We start from the raw sequence: 13,311 nt of genomic DNA, 5'->3' as shown, positions 1-13,311 counted from the left end.
TCCTATCACCTTGTAATCGTTCGTCAACGGTTAAGCACCCGACGTTAATATAACGTGTGATTTGAAGTCCATCGTGTGTTGATTTGTGCTTATTCTTGTTTGTCTTGAATCAATTCATTGTTAGTTTCCGCCTAACAATGAGTTTAATGATTTGACATTGAAAGATCCTTGATTTGGGACTTACATAAACACATCAGCTAACTAATTTTCAAATGTAGCATGTATAATGGAAATCAAAGCTTTTTCATAGAAATATCTGATGAAGTGATGTCTGATCTTAGTGGGTTTGGTCTTTGAATGGTGAAATGGATTTTTGATGATGTTCAAGGCAGCTTCACTATCAAATTTCAATGGTGTTTTAAGTATATTATCCCGTAATCCAGCAATTGGTTCTGTAGACCAAGTGATTGAGTTGTGCAACTTGCAACAACAATATTCTCCGCTTCAGTAGTTGAGTTTGAAACCGTAGTTTGCTTCTTGCCCTGCCAATTTGTCCATCCCTTTTGAGAAACATTGTTTTATCAATTTGTCATCTTTTAAAGTGATTTGAAATCAAAAATGAGGAAACTCTGTCATAATAGGCTATTGGAGCTTCTTAAAGTCAATAGAGTGCTTTTTTTAAGGTGTACATATAGTCTGGATTGAAAACATCTTCACACATGGTGGTTATGTAACATATACCTCTTCTTGAATGTCACCATAAAGAAAAGCTCATTTTGCAATAATTTGGTATACTTGAGGTTATGAGTGGTTTCATATGCAAGAAACAACCAAATTGCTTCAAGTCTTGCAATAGGTTCAAAGGTTTCTTCATACTCAATTCCATCTTCTTGAAGATATCCTTGAACTACCAATCTTGCCTTGTTTTGTTTTTTTATCACAATTCCTCTTTCATCAGTCTTTTTCCTGAATACCCATTTTGTGTTAATAGGTGTTACTCCTTCTGGTCTTGGTCATAACTCTTGAACATGCATCTTCATGAAATCCATGAGTTACTCTTACATGGATTCAACCCAACTATTTTCTCTTAAAGCAATTTGATGCTTAGTTGCTTCTAGTTGAGATAAAAAAATCAGCAAAGAAGCAGACATTAGCTTATGGAATTCTAGTGAGAACACCATGTTGTATGTCACCAATTATATGTTCCTATCGATGGGTTGGATGAAACACATAAGGAATGATATCCCTTATTAAGTTTGTTAAAGTGGTTGGTCAAACTGTCGATGATGTACCAGTTGTTAAAGGTGGGGGCATTGGGGGTAAGCAATTGTTTTTGGAAATGAATAATGAACTTTCAAAGGTGGGGTGAGGAAGTTCATTTTAAAAAGCAGTTGTTTAAACATCAGTAGTTACACAACCTTGAATTCCTTGATGATAAGTAGTTTGAATGAAAGTACTTTTGTTCTCCATACTTGAATCTTCAAGGAAATATTGCCCTTTTGATTGATAACCTGTATCAGCAGATTCATTAGTCTATGGATCATAGCTTAAAATATCAAGATTATACTAATTAAAAGGATCATTAGGAATTTTAAATCATACATTTCATTAAATTTGACATTTAATGTTTCTTTTATAGCTTTTGTTCTAGAACTAAGAACTCTATAAGCTTTAAAGTTGAGGAATAGCCTAGAAAATAACCACAATCTACCTTGGTTGCAAATTTTGAAATTGAATCTTTCATATTTATAACAAAGCATGGGCAACCAAAGACTTTGAAAATTAAATTAGTGGTTTAATTTGTACAAAATTTCATAGGTTGTTCTCTGATGTCTTTGATTTATTAAAATCCAAATTTGAACATAGCCTGCAGTGTTAACTCCTTCAGCCCAAAAATATAAAGGCAACCCTGAATCAACAAGTATGGATCTAGCAGCTTCATTGACTGTCTTGTTTTTCCTTTCTACTACTCCATTTTTCTAAGGTTGCCTTGGAATGATGAATTGTCTAATGATGCCTTTGGAGGTACAACAAGTATCTACACTTCATTCTTGAACTCATTTCCATTGTCAGTCCTTAGGATTTTGATCGGTAGATAAAATTGTTTCTCCACTTGTATAACGAAGTTCTTGATCTTTTCAGCTGTTTCATCCTTTGAGTGCAAGAAGAATGTCCTGGTGAACCTAGAGTATTCATCTGCAATCACAAGACAATACATTTTCTTTCCAAGACTCAGTATTCTAAGTAGTCCAAAAAGGACCAGGTGTCAAATATTAAAATAAGAAGTTTTGGATTCTTCTATAGATTTGTATGACATACTGTGTTGTTTACCTTTCAAACACGCAACACCGTTTTTATCACATACATATTCTTTGATAGGTAGACCTCTAACCAGTTGTTTCTTGGTTAGAGAGTTAAAAAAATGTTCAAATTAACATGTCCCAATCTCTTGTGCAATAAGTTTGTTTCCTTGGTTGATGCTCTACTAAGAAAACATGTTTCAATAGGAATTTTTTAATCCCTAAGCATGTCTACAGCATGAACATTGCCACTCCGGTTTGTAGCTAACAAAGTGTTCTCTACAATCATTCTTTCAATTTGTTTTGCATAGTTAGAGTTGGAAATTTTGCATGTTTGCTTAGTAAAGAATGTACCATACCCTTTATCACACATTTGTGACACACTTAATAAAATCAATTTTAAATGATACATTTTCGTTTTCATTGTTCTAAAGGATACAACTTCTTCTTCATGCTTCTTGAATTTTGAAAGAAGAGATTTGTTTCTTGTCATGTGCTAGAGCCTCCGCTCTCCACATACCATAAACTTTTCATGCATGTGAAAGCTCTCTTAAGATATAAAGGAAATTAGTTAAAACCATGTCCCATTGGTCTTGGGTTGCTCATTAGTAGAAGTTAAATCAATTTTCTGTTGAAAATTTGTAACAAGATTCATTAACTGCTTTTAATTTTTTGTCAGCATCTTACTTTCCGCACTTTGTGAAATTGCTGATGAATTGTAACATCCTACTTTTATGAATAAATAATAAACAATGACTAATAAAAGACATTAATTTAAAGTAGATGGCATAAGAAGATTTGAAGTTATTATGATTTGCGATGTTTAAACTTAAAACACTTGTTTGAATGATTATTTAAATTTTAGACTTATGTAACGAGTGATTGATTTTTTATTTATTCCGCTAGAATTTTAAATAACAGATATTTAGACTGTGTTTATGAGTAAATCCAACACCCAATGTAGGGCACCGGGATCGTGGCCTTACATGAATTTTTCGAAACATCAATTTTATGTGGTAAGATCCTTGTTGGTGGATCATCTATTACTAGGACAATTCTTGAACTTGGAATGTTCTTTAAACTAAAGTAGCAGGTGTTTCAACACTTTCAAATTGAACTTTCTTTTTGGGTGTAGAACTTTTAGTTTAATGAAAACATTTGGATTTAGAAATTTACGATTCTCATAATTTACAATTTAAAATGTTCTTGTAACGATTCCGACGAAATCAGGTATACCCTAACCGATAGACGTTAGTTACGTCATATGTAATGTCGGGTACATGAGTTACCATGGTAATCATACGAGAATACATGGTTCATTGTATTGATTGTACGTGAATATATAATTCACCGTATTGAATATGCGATCAAACGATTGATAGTTATTGAAACCCGAATGAATCGACGGTTCAATTATAGACGAGATATATGATATTTAGTGATGTTACGAAGTATTAAAGCTTCGGGATAAGTGGATTAAAGCACAGAAAAAGGATTTCGATTTAATAGTACGTCGGTACGTTAAACGAAACCTTTAATACCAAACCGAGCAAGAGACGATCGATCAATCCGAAAAAGATGCGTAATAACTAATAATATGATGTTTTAAGTTAATAAATGTCATGGTTTAAGTTTTTAAAGTTTTTAAATCGGTTTTATACAAATTTCATTTTTTAGGCCGAAAACGACCGTTTTAGCCTCGTTTTAAGCCAAATTAAACGTTTAACCGAAAAACGAACTGAACCAGATTATCCAAAACATTATCCAGATTACGAGAATCTGAACTTGTGGCCACAAATGAAGATGTGGGTCCCCCCCACCCATCCAATAGGTCCGATCGGACCCCTCTCACCCAACAACAATTCATTTTCTTTTTTTCACAACACAATTCAACCATATTCACATTCTCTCAAGATCAAGAACCAAAAACCGAGATTTTTAGCAAGAACAACGAGGTAAAGATCGAGTTATATTCGTGTTCATCATCCTTTCTTGAGTTTGTTTGCAAGAAAATGAGGTTTCAAAGATGAAAACCGATTCTTGCATGATCAAGTGATGTATACGGGTTATACAAGGGATCTTGGTCCAAGAAATGAGTTAAACGATTCAAAAATGAATTTTTACGGTTAAATCTTTGTTTTTGGAATCATAACCGAAACCATGAAAGAAATGGCTTGATCGTGAGTGTAACTTTCTTGGTATTGTGGTATGTTGTTTGTAGGTTTTGTATTTAGTGGTAGATAGGGCGGAAAGACGAGTTTGTAGCTTGTAGTGGCGGAAAACGAAAGGTATATTCGGTTTATGTCGGTGTATGTGTTTTTGGACAGATTGTTGGTCGTTTAGAGTTAGGTCATGAAATTTTACAGAGGTGTTAAACACATGAAATTATGAGTTTTGTGAATTTTTGTAATTTTTTGATTAAGGATGAATATTTGGTGAATTTAATAAAATGGTGAAAAATAGTTAAATATAATGAAAAGTTCTGGAAAATTGCAGATACGCTTTTCATATCATTTATAAGTCACACACAAAATTTGAGGTCCGTTGGAGAAGTCTAAGTAGGCTTTTCGGTTAAACAAGTTCTAGGGATTTCTGGCTCGGTTTTAGTAAAAAGGGCATGTAAAAGAAGATTTTGGTTCTGGAAAAATTACAGGGGACTATGTGGATGGCAGGGGACATCCAGGAAAAATTTGGGATTTTTCTAAGATAGTTTGGTATTTACGACATATTTAGTGTTTAAATGGTGTTTAAAAATAGATAAATAAATTTTAAATATAGAAATTAATTCTTGAAATATTTTTATAAAATTCCCCACTGTTAAAAAGTGATTTGTGCAAAATTTCAAGATCCGAGAGTAAACGGATAATTAATCGTGCTAATTATCAAACTTTTAAAGTTAAAACGCGTAAACCGGTGAAGTTCGCTTAAGCGAGCTGACTGGTGTATAAAAAAACCCTAAAAATGAGCTATTTTCATATAAATGGGTTAGACAAGTAAAAATAAATCATCCGAAAATAATTCGGATGATTTGAGTAATTTTAACCTATTTTAACAGTTTTCGGTACGCCAAAGACGGAAATGGGTCCCGCGGCCAATCGGGACGTCTAAACCGAGCTATAATTTCACATATTTAATTAAATTATCAGTCAACGACTATTTTCGGGTCGTGTGTGACCAAACTCATTTTGAAACATAAAAACGGATAACCGTGCTAGGCACGCAAAACGAGAAAAACAACTAATAGTAGTTGTGATCATGGAACTCTAAACGACATCACAATCTGAGTCCGGAGAAGTGTTTCTGGGTTAACCTTGCCCCCAGAACCGGTACAGTGCTGGGTTAACAGTGCCCCCAGATGTACCGATTGATAAGGTTAAAGATTATATAAACAATAATTGTATAATAACGATCGTAGGGATCATATTACAGATTGGACGTGTTAATTGATAATGATTGTTGTACCTGCTTGCATGTGCTAAGGTGAGTTTCACGAGCCCCTTTTTCTGAATTGTTTCAACTGTTTTCCCGGGGCGGAAGCATGTTACTACTGAAATATTTAAGTACATACTGAACGCATGGATTTGCGTGGATTTTACTGAACGCATGGATTTGCGTGGATTTATATATATTGTTTATTGTACGAGAATCGTACGGAAATGTACTAAGATGGTAATTGTCTGAGTTGTTAACATTGTAAGGTCCCGCAACAGTGTTCTGGGTTAACAGTGTCCCCAGATGTCATTGGAAGTGTTCTGGGTTAACAGTGTCCCCAGAGGTTATTGGAAGTGTTCTGGGTTAACAGTGTCCCCAGAGGTTATTGGAAGTGTTCTGGGTTAACAGTGTCCCCAGAGGTTATTGGAAGTGTTCTAGGTTAACAGAGGTTTCACTTGTGGGCTCAACATAATTACATCGATAATATTATATTTTGATATTGATATATCATGGTTTACTCGAATTGTGAAACTCACCAACTATTCGTAGTTGACCCGTTTTCTCACATGCTTTTCAGGTACAATTTAGATGAAGTGATTGCTTACGTGCTAAGTGCTTGATGTGTGTAAGATTTGTGTGCGGGATGTTAGGATACATTATAACAGATAGAATTATGAATCGTATTGTATGATGTGTGTATCACCTAGACGGTAATGAAAGATGAGATAATGTAATTTTGAAGTATATTAATGCATTCAGTTTTCTTTATAAACAATTTGGTTGATATCAGAGGTGTCTGTCGCATCCCGTTTACGTTTCCGCTGCAGTTGCGGGGTGTTACAGTTCTTTAAACCAAAGTAGCTGGTTTTTCAACACATTCAAATTGAACTTTCTTTTAGTTTTTGTGTGATGTACAACTTTCAAAAATTTACAATTCTTTGTTAAATGATTATTTTTCTTACATGCATCACATGGATTTAGAAACTAAGGTTTCTTTTGACCACTTTTAAATTTCTTTTTCTTGGTCACACCCAATCTTTCAACAACTCTTGTACCTAGTGACTTGTATCCAGGTACTAAAGTTTGATGAAGTTCAGCTTGCTTAACCTTTGAAATATTACTCTAAACATGAGAACAACTGATCTAGGATCAAATGTTATTGCAGTTTCAAATAGTCTATTTGATTCTTCTCTCTTTGATACTAATGTTTTTGGAACAGCAGTTGTTTGAGAAGAAGCGACTGTTATGAAGTTTACATTAGTTTTTTTGATTGAATTATAAGTTTTTTTTAAACTTTAGATGGATTGTGGTTAACATTTTTTTTTTGATCATCCAAAGCTGTGATAGTAATCTCTTTAACTTCATTGAGTGAATAAGTTGTTTGATGCCAATTCCCAATTTCATCCTAAAATAAGAATTTGGTTGAATCATTCAAGTTTTAAGAAACTTTTGAAGAGCTTTGGTCAACAATTGATATTTTATCACTCAATTCAGTAAGTGAAGTTGGTATGAACCCTTGTGATGCATTAGTTGTTTGATATCATTTTCCCACCTCATCTTGATCGACAAGCTTTAGTGGAACAACATTTGGTAAAACAACTTATGGAACTTATTTTTAAAATATTTCTTATTCCTCAAGTGCATCACCACAATCATAAGGGGTAATAGGAGTATTATTTTGAGGTGGCTTAGTGTGATTATATCAAATACCAAATTTTACAATACTGCCAGATTGCTTACTCAACAACATTTGAAATCCTTTACTAGATTCAATCCATTTACCACAGGTTACTTGAGTTTGTTCTAATGTTTTGTTGCATTCATTGTGCCTTTTCAGCAAACCCCCTAAGAACTAGAGTTATTCAACAACCAATTGTAAAACTCCATAATAAAACATGTTTCAATTTTAAAATCTCCTTTTCTTTTTTATTTAATTTAACTCTTAAGACATCTTTAGATTTTAAAACTGTTGATTCAAGTCTAGCAATTTGCTTTTTCAGTTTTAGCTTGCCAGTTTGATATTTTCAACTTCAATGAGGCAGTCATTAGAACATAACTTTTGACAAATCTCAGGTGTTACCTCATCAACAGCAATTTGGAGTGCCTTTTCATCAGTTGTTTGTTTATCTGCTGAAGCATCACTTGTCATCAGCACTTGAATGCTTTAAGTGTTAAAATCATTTACATCTCCTTTTCTTCACTTGATTCCACATCAATAACCACAAGAGCCAGATCTTTTATACTTATCTCTTTAGTAAGACTACTCCAGTTAACAAATTCTTGTGTGAAGAAACTTGTTCTTGTGTTGTCATGACTAGAAGAAGATGATCCAGGTGTGGCAACTATAGAAGGCTGAACTTGTGTGTTGATGGGTGGCATAAAATAAGGTTGCACAAACTGCATTTGCTGCATAGGTTGAGTTATGGATGCATAATGATACTGATATTGGGGACCAGTATTAGGCATTGTTGTGGTTTTAGCAAAGTGTGTTGTGGAATGGTTATTGAATGTTTGTTGCTGTGAATGAGGATGAAGAGATGAACTTGGATATGTTATTATGGGTTGGACATGATTGTGACTAGCCTGTATCTAAGTTCTGCATTCCCGTGCAAAGTTTCCTAGTCTGTCACACTTATAACATGTCATTTTTGCCTTGTCATAACCCATTTTTGTTTTATTATAAATTACAGGAAATTTCCTTCATGTCCTCTTGTAGAACTTGTTTGTTCTGAATGTCAATAGTGCCAAAGAATTCAGAATTTCATTTCTTCCAGATCAACTGAATATATGCGTTGCAAATCTTCAATAATAAAGGAAAAATTGTCACACACATGTCGAAAATTTTCTTGAGAAACAAATGCTTGATTTCTATTGTTGAGCCAACACCAGTTGTTTCGTCTATATGGTAGTCATAACCTTGGTCTTCGGTAGTGTTCATCGATCGGGTGGATCTATATGCTCCGGGGTGGTGAGACGAGGTGTAGCGCAGTCTGGTTAGCGCATCTGTTTCGGGTACAGAAGGCCATAGGTTCGAATCCTGTCACCTTGATGTGAGGCATTCCGTCAGCAAATACTCATATAAACATCCATCGACCGTTACCACTTCCTCTTAATCGTGACTCATATATTTGGACACATTGATTCTCTTGACATAGCAGTGTTGACCTGATGGTAAAATCATCAACTGATTTACCCATTGTGATCAACTTCTTCTTTTGACCTATCTCTCTTTCAAAAATAAGTAGCATACCATGGAGTGTAGTCAGACTCATATCTTGAAAATTTGGTAAAGTTTTTAGTATGATAGCATGAATGTCCCAATTTTATGGAAGTGATCTCAGAAATCGGTTGTTAAGGACGAAGTTTGTAAAGGTAACACCAAGCATTGTTAATTCACTATTTAGAGTTGTGAATCATTCATACTGTTTAGTTAAACTCTCTCATCTTAAATGAAAAAAAAATGCTTCATACGACTGCTGCAAAAGAATGACTTGTGATGAATTAATCCACCGTAAATTTCATTTGAAATTTCCATGGAAACTATAGCATGTGCTTTGGCATCCAATTCAAATTTTTGTAGAGTTTCATTAGAATAATCCTTAGGGTCCTTATTAATTATTTTTTTTCAATCTAATGGATTAACAGTTCATGGACATGAGGTCCATGACGGACAAATCTCCAACAACTTGTGTTATGGTTGCATAGATGGTGAAGCATATGTTGTGACCTCAAACCAACATGAATGGTTTGGTGGTTGAATCGGTATTGTGAGGATCTTGTATAATCGACATGATTCTCAATTCAACTAGTTTTCCCTTGACAACAAGGTTTTAAACAATTCGTTTTGATTCTTTTGAAATCATCAACTGAAATTACCAAATTGAGCTTAGATCTATGTAACTGAGTTGATTATTAGATAAAATTAAGAGATCCTTGCTCTGATACCAATTGTTGGGATCGCTGAATCACAATATCTAAGCTACGTGAAGACAAACACACCAATGTAACTGTAAACAGCTGATCTAATCATTTGAAATGATTAGTATTAGCAAATTAACAAATTTAATTGATGGAATTCATTCTAGTTAAACAATAAGTATCATATGGAAGAATAATTATAAATGATTACAATCTGCTGCTCTAGCTCATCATTCACATTGATTTTCTAGTACGATAATACATCGATCAGGTGAGTATTGTGATGTGTAAAAGTATTAGTGAAAAATATACTCTCTTCCTCATTATATAAAAGTGATAAACTTCTGACGAGAAAAATGTGAAAGTGACATCTAACAAAAACGGTTACAAACTATTGTTAAATAAATTACAAACAATTAACTAAAAGAGAATCCTATGCTAATTACTAATATTTTCTAAAGAACTGATGTTTGACCCATAAGTTGTTAGACTTCAGTTTTTTTTATCATCATTTGATAAATTAGCTGTTACATCTTCAGTTATTTCATTTCAGCAGTTTTGTTGTGTCAGTTGTTTCGAGCAACAGTTTGCCAAAACTTCATAATGGAGAACAAATAATGTTTGGGTTATTAATTCTTTGGTATTTGATCATCAGTTCTTTTCCAAGTTCAACATTATCAAAACCCGATAGATACCCTACGAGTTTAGGGCCGGTATACTCACCAGATATTTTTACAAAATTAACGGGTATTCCTAACATGCGGGTATACCCCATACCATACATGTTATTACGTGATAAATACCCAAATAGTTTGGGTATGGATTTGGAAATATCTAAACTATCCAAGTCCCAACCAATTGCCATATCATATCATATCATATCATATCATATCATGTCATATCATGTCATGGCATGTCATGTTATGTCATATCATGCCATATTATGTAATTTCATGTCACGTCACATCACGTCAAGTCAAGTCAGGTTAGGTCACATCATGTCATGTCATGTCATATATCATATCATATCATATCATATTATATCATATCATGTCATATTATGTAATTTAATGTCACGTCACGTCACGTCACATCATGTCATGTCACATCATGTCATATATCATATCATATCATATCATATCATACATACTATGATATGATACCATAGCAAAGTTGGTAACTAGTGGGATTCTCTCTTTGGGATATATATATTGCTCAAACCAAATTATTCTATTTATAAATTCACAAAGACTAATACCATCTTCATCTCACCAAGGTACATCGAAAAAAATGAGATCTCTCTCTACTTTTTTTGTTATATTCTCACTTCTTCTGGTAAAAAATCTTATTTATCTTAGTGTACATGTTGAAATGAATATATTTTTTGTTTATGATGATTAGATTGCAAATCTTTCTTCTGCAAGAATTGAACCCAAGGTGTATTGGAGAAACGTTATGAAAGATGAGCCTATGCCAAAGACGATTCAAGATGCCTTAAGCCAAAATTCAATTGGATCAAATACCGCAGATACTCAGAACAAACAATTTGCTAGAGGCTTTGATTCACAACCAAATCTCAACATGTTCACAAGAGACTTTAAGCCAACAAATTATAAACCATACAACAAACCTTCTAAGAACTAGAGTTACTTAACCACCAGTTGTAAAACTCCATAATAAATTCGAATAAACTCTTCATTATAAAAAGTATCTTTAATAAAAGCGTACAAATTTCGGTTATGTTTTCATAAATCATATGTCTGAATTGAAGCATAAACACATTATATCAAGTTTTACAGGTAGATTGTTTTAATTGGATGTTCTATTGTGAAATAAATGATACAGTTAATGCACACACACACACACATACAAAGAAGTTAATTTTTGAAAGAACTACAATATTGAGATAACAACATAACAACGTAAATCTTAGATATTTTTATCAACAAATTAATATTTCTTTTAAGACTTTTACTTCATACTTCACACCCGGCCATAAGGTAGAAACACCGGGGCACAATGCGATTAAAAATCATGGAACATGGTATAAATGTAATCTTTTATTCAAATAAGACTAATTGTTTAAACAAAACATACTTCGGAATAAACATAACATAAAAGTCGGGTGTAATGGTCTTCTAGCTAATGCCTTATTCTCTTATCCAATATGTGATAGCAATCTTATCTATTTTAATTTCCATTACCCAAAAAGCATACGTGAGTGTCAACTATAAAATCAGGCCTCTAGATCGAAATGGATCTAGAAACAAAATCCAACATGACTTTCGTCTACAAACCAGAGACAAAGTCAATCATTTACGTTAGTAAATCGTTGCCTAAATCTTCGGTGTCCGAATCACCAAAAGCTTCATGTTCGATCTTAGAGAACAAGGAAGAAATGTTATGGCATCCCGTAACATGCCTTGATGAATCAGGTCTACCCATCACTACTATGGACTGGGTACCAAATACTAATTAATCTCACACATCGTGCATGAACAACTATGGAGGTATATCATCAGACCTTGGTATGTTGATAGTGGTTGTTCCAGGCACATGACATGAAATATCTATCAACAGCACGACATTCAAAAATTTAATGGAGGGTATGTTTCCTTTGCGGGAGGAGAAAAAGGGAAGATCACACAGAATGGTACTATAAGTAATGTTTTTCTTAAGTTCGAAAATGTCAATTTTGTTCTAGAGTTGAAACACAGTCTGCTTAGTTTCTCGCAGATCTGTGACAAGGGTTTTTCAACTCATTTTAAAAACAAAGAGTGTCTGATTTTAAAACATGGTATCATCATACCAGAAGATTGGGTTCTTGTTCGATCACAAAGAAAAGGCAATGCATATGCGATCTACATGAATAAAAATGTTTCGGAAGAAATCACGTGTTTAGTTTCAAAAGTGTCGAAACATAATGCCATGCTTTGGCATCGTCGTCTTGGTCATGTTAATGTTAGTACTCTAATCCATCTTGCTAAAAACAACATTGTCTGTGGTTTGCCAGTTATAGATTTTGTAACTATTGAGAAATGTGTAGCTTGTGCTCTAAGTAAACATCACCGTAAATCTCACAAGCCGAAACTGGTTAATACCATCTCCTTAGTTTTTCAATTGCTTCATAAGAATTTGTTTGGTCCTGTTCATGTATTGAGTCTCTCTCGCAGTTCATATTGTCTAGTTATATTTGATGACTACTCACGTTTTACTTGGGTATTTTTCTTGTCAAATAATAATGAAACTGCATAATTCATAAAGCGCTTTGTGGTGCTAACGGAGAATCAACTCAATTTGAAGCTAAAAGGAATTCGATGTGACAACGGCACGTTGTTCAAAAACTCAACACTAAATCACTTTTGTGTTGGGAAAGGAGTGCTCAGAAAATACTACTCAGCTCGTACACCACAACAAAATGGTGTAGCTGTGAGAAAGAACAAAACCTTAATTGAAGCCGTAAGGACCATCTTGTGCGACACGAAGCTACCTCTGTTCTTCTTGGCTGAAGCGGTCAATACAGCGTGCTATGTTCAAAATCGGGTGCTAACCAACAAAGCACATACGAAGACTCCTTATGAGATTTTCTATGTTCACAAGCCCACTGTAGCACACTTCCGTGCTTTTGGATGTCCATGCACTCTGCTGAATTTAAAATCAACTACAAAATTTGGAGCAAAGGCTGATGATTGCTATTTCGTTGGTTATGTTGGCCGCACTG

The 13,311-nt window shown here is 34.0% G+C and overlaps 1 non-coding gene across 1 annotated transcript; it reads left to right on the top strand.

Annotated features, from left to right (window-relative positions):
* Positions 1–8,646: 8,646 nt before the first annotated feature.
* TRNAP-CGG (transfer RNA proline (anticodon CGG)) lies at positions 8,647–8,721 on the top strand. Its single transcript has one exon. It is a non-coding gene; the product is annotated as a tRNA-Pro (tRNA).
* Positions 8,722–13,311: the final 4,590 nt, after the last annotated feature.

This window comes from Bidens hawaiensis, unplaced genomic scaffold (assembly GCF_021521415.1).
Source record: "Bidens hawaiensis isolate Kalapana, Puna unplaced genomic scaffold, B.hawaiensis_p1.1 tig00006273_1, whole genome shotgun sequence".
In the NCBI taxonomy this organism is placed as follows: Eukaryota; Viridiplantae; Streptophyta; class Magnoliopsida; order Asterales; family Asteraceae; genus Bidens; species Bidens hawaiensis.
Note: the sequence above shows the minus strand (reverse complement) of the source record. Positions and strands in the feature narration are given on the sequence as shown.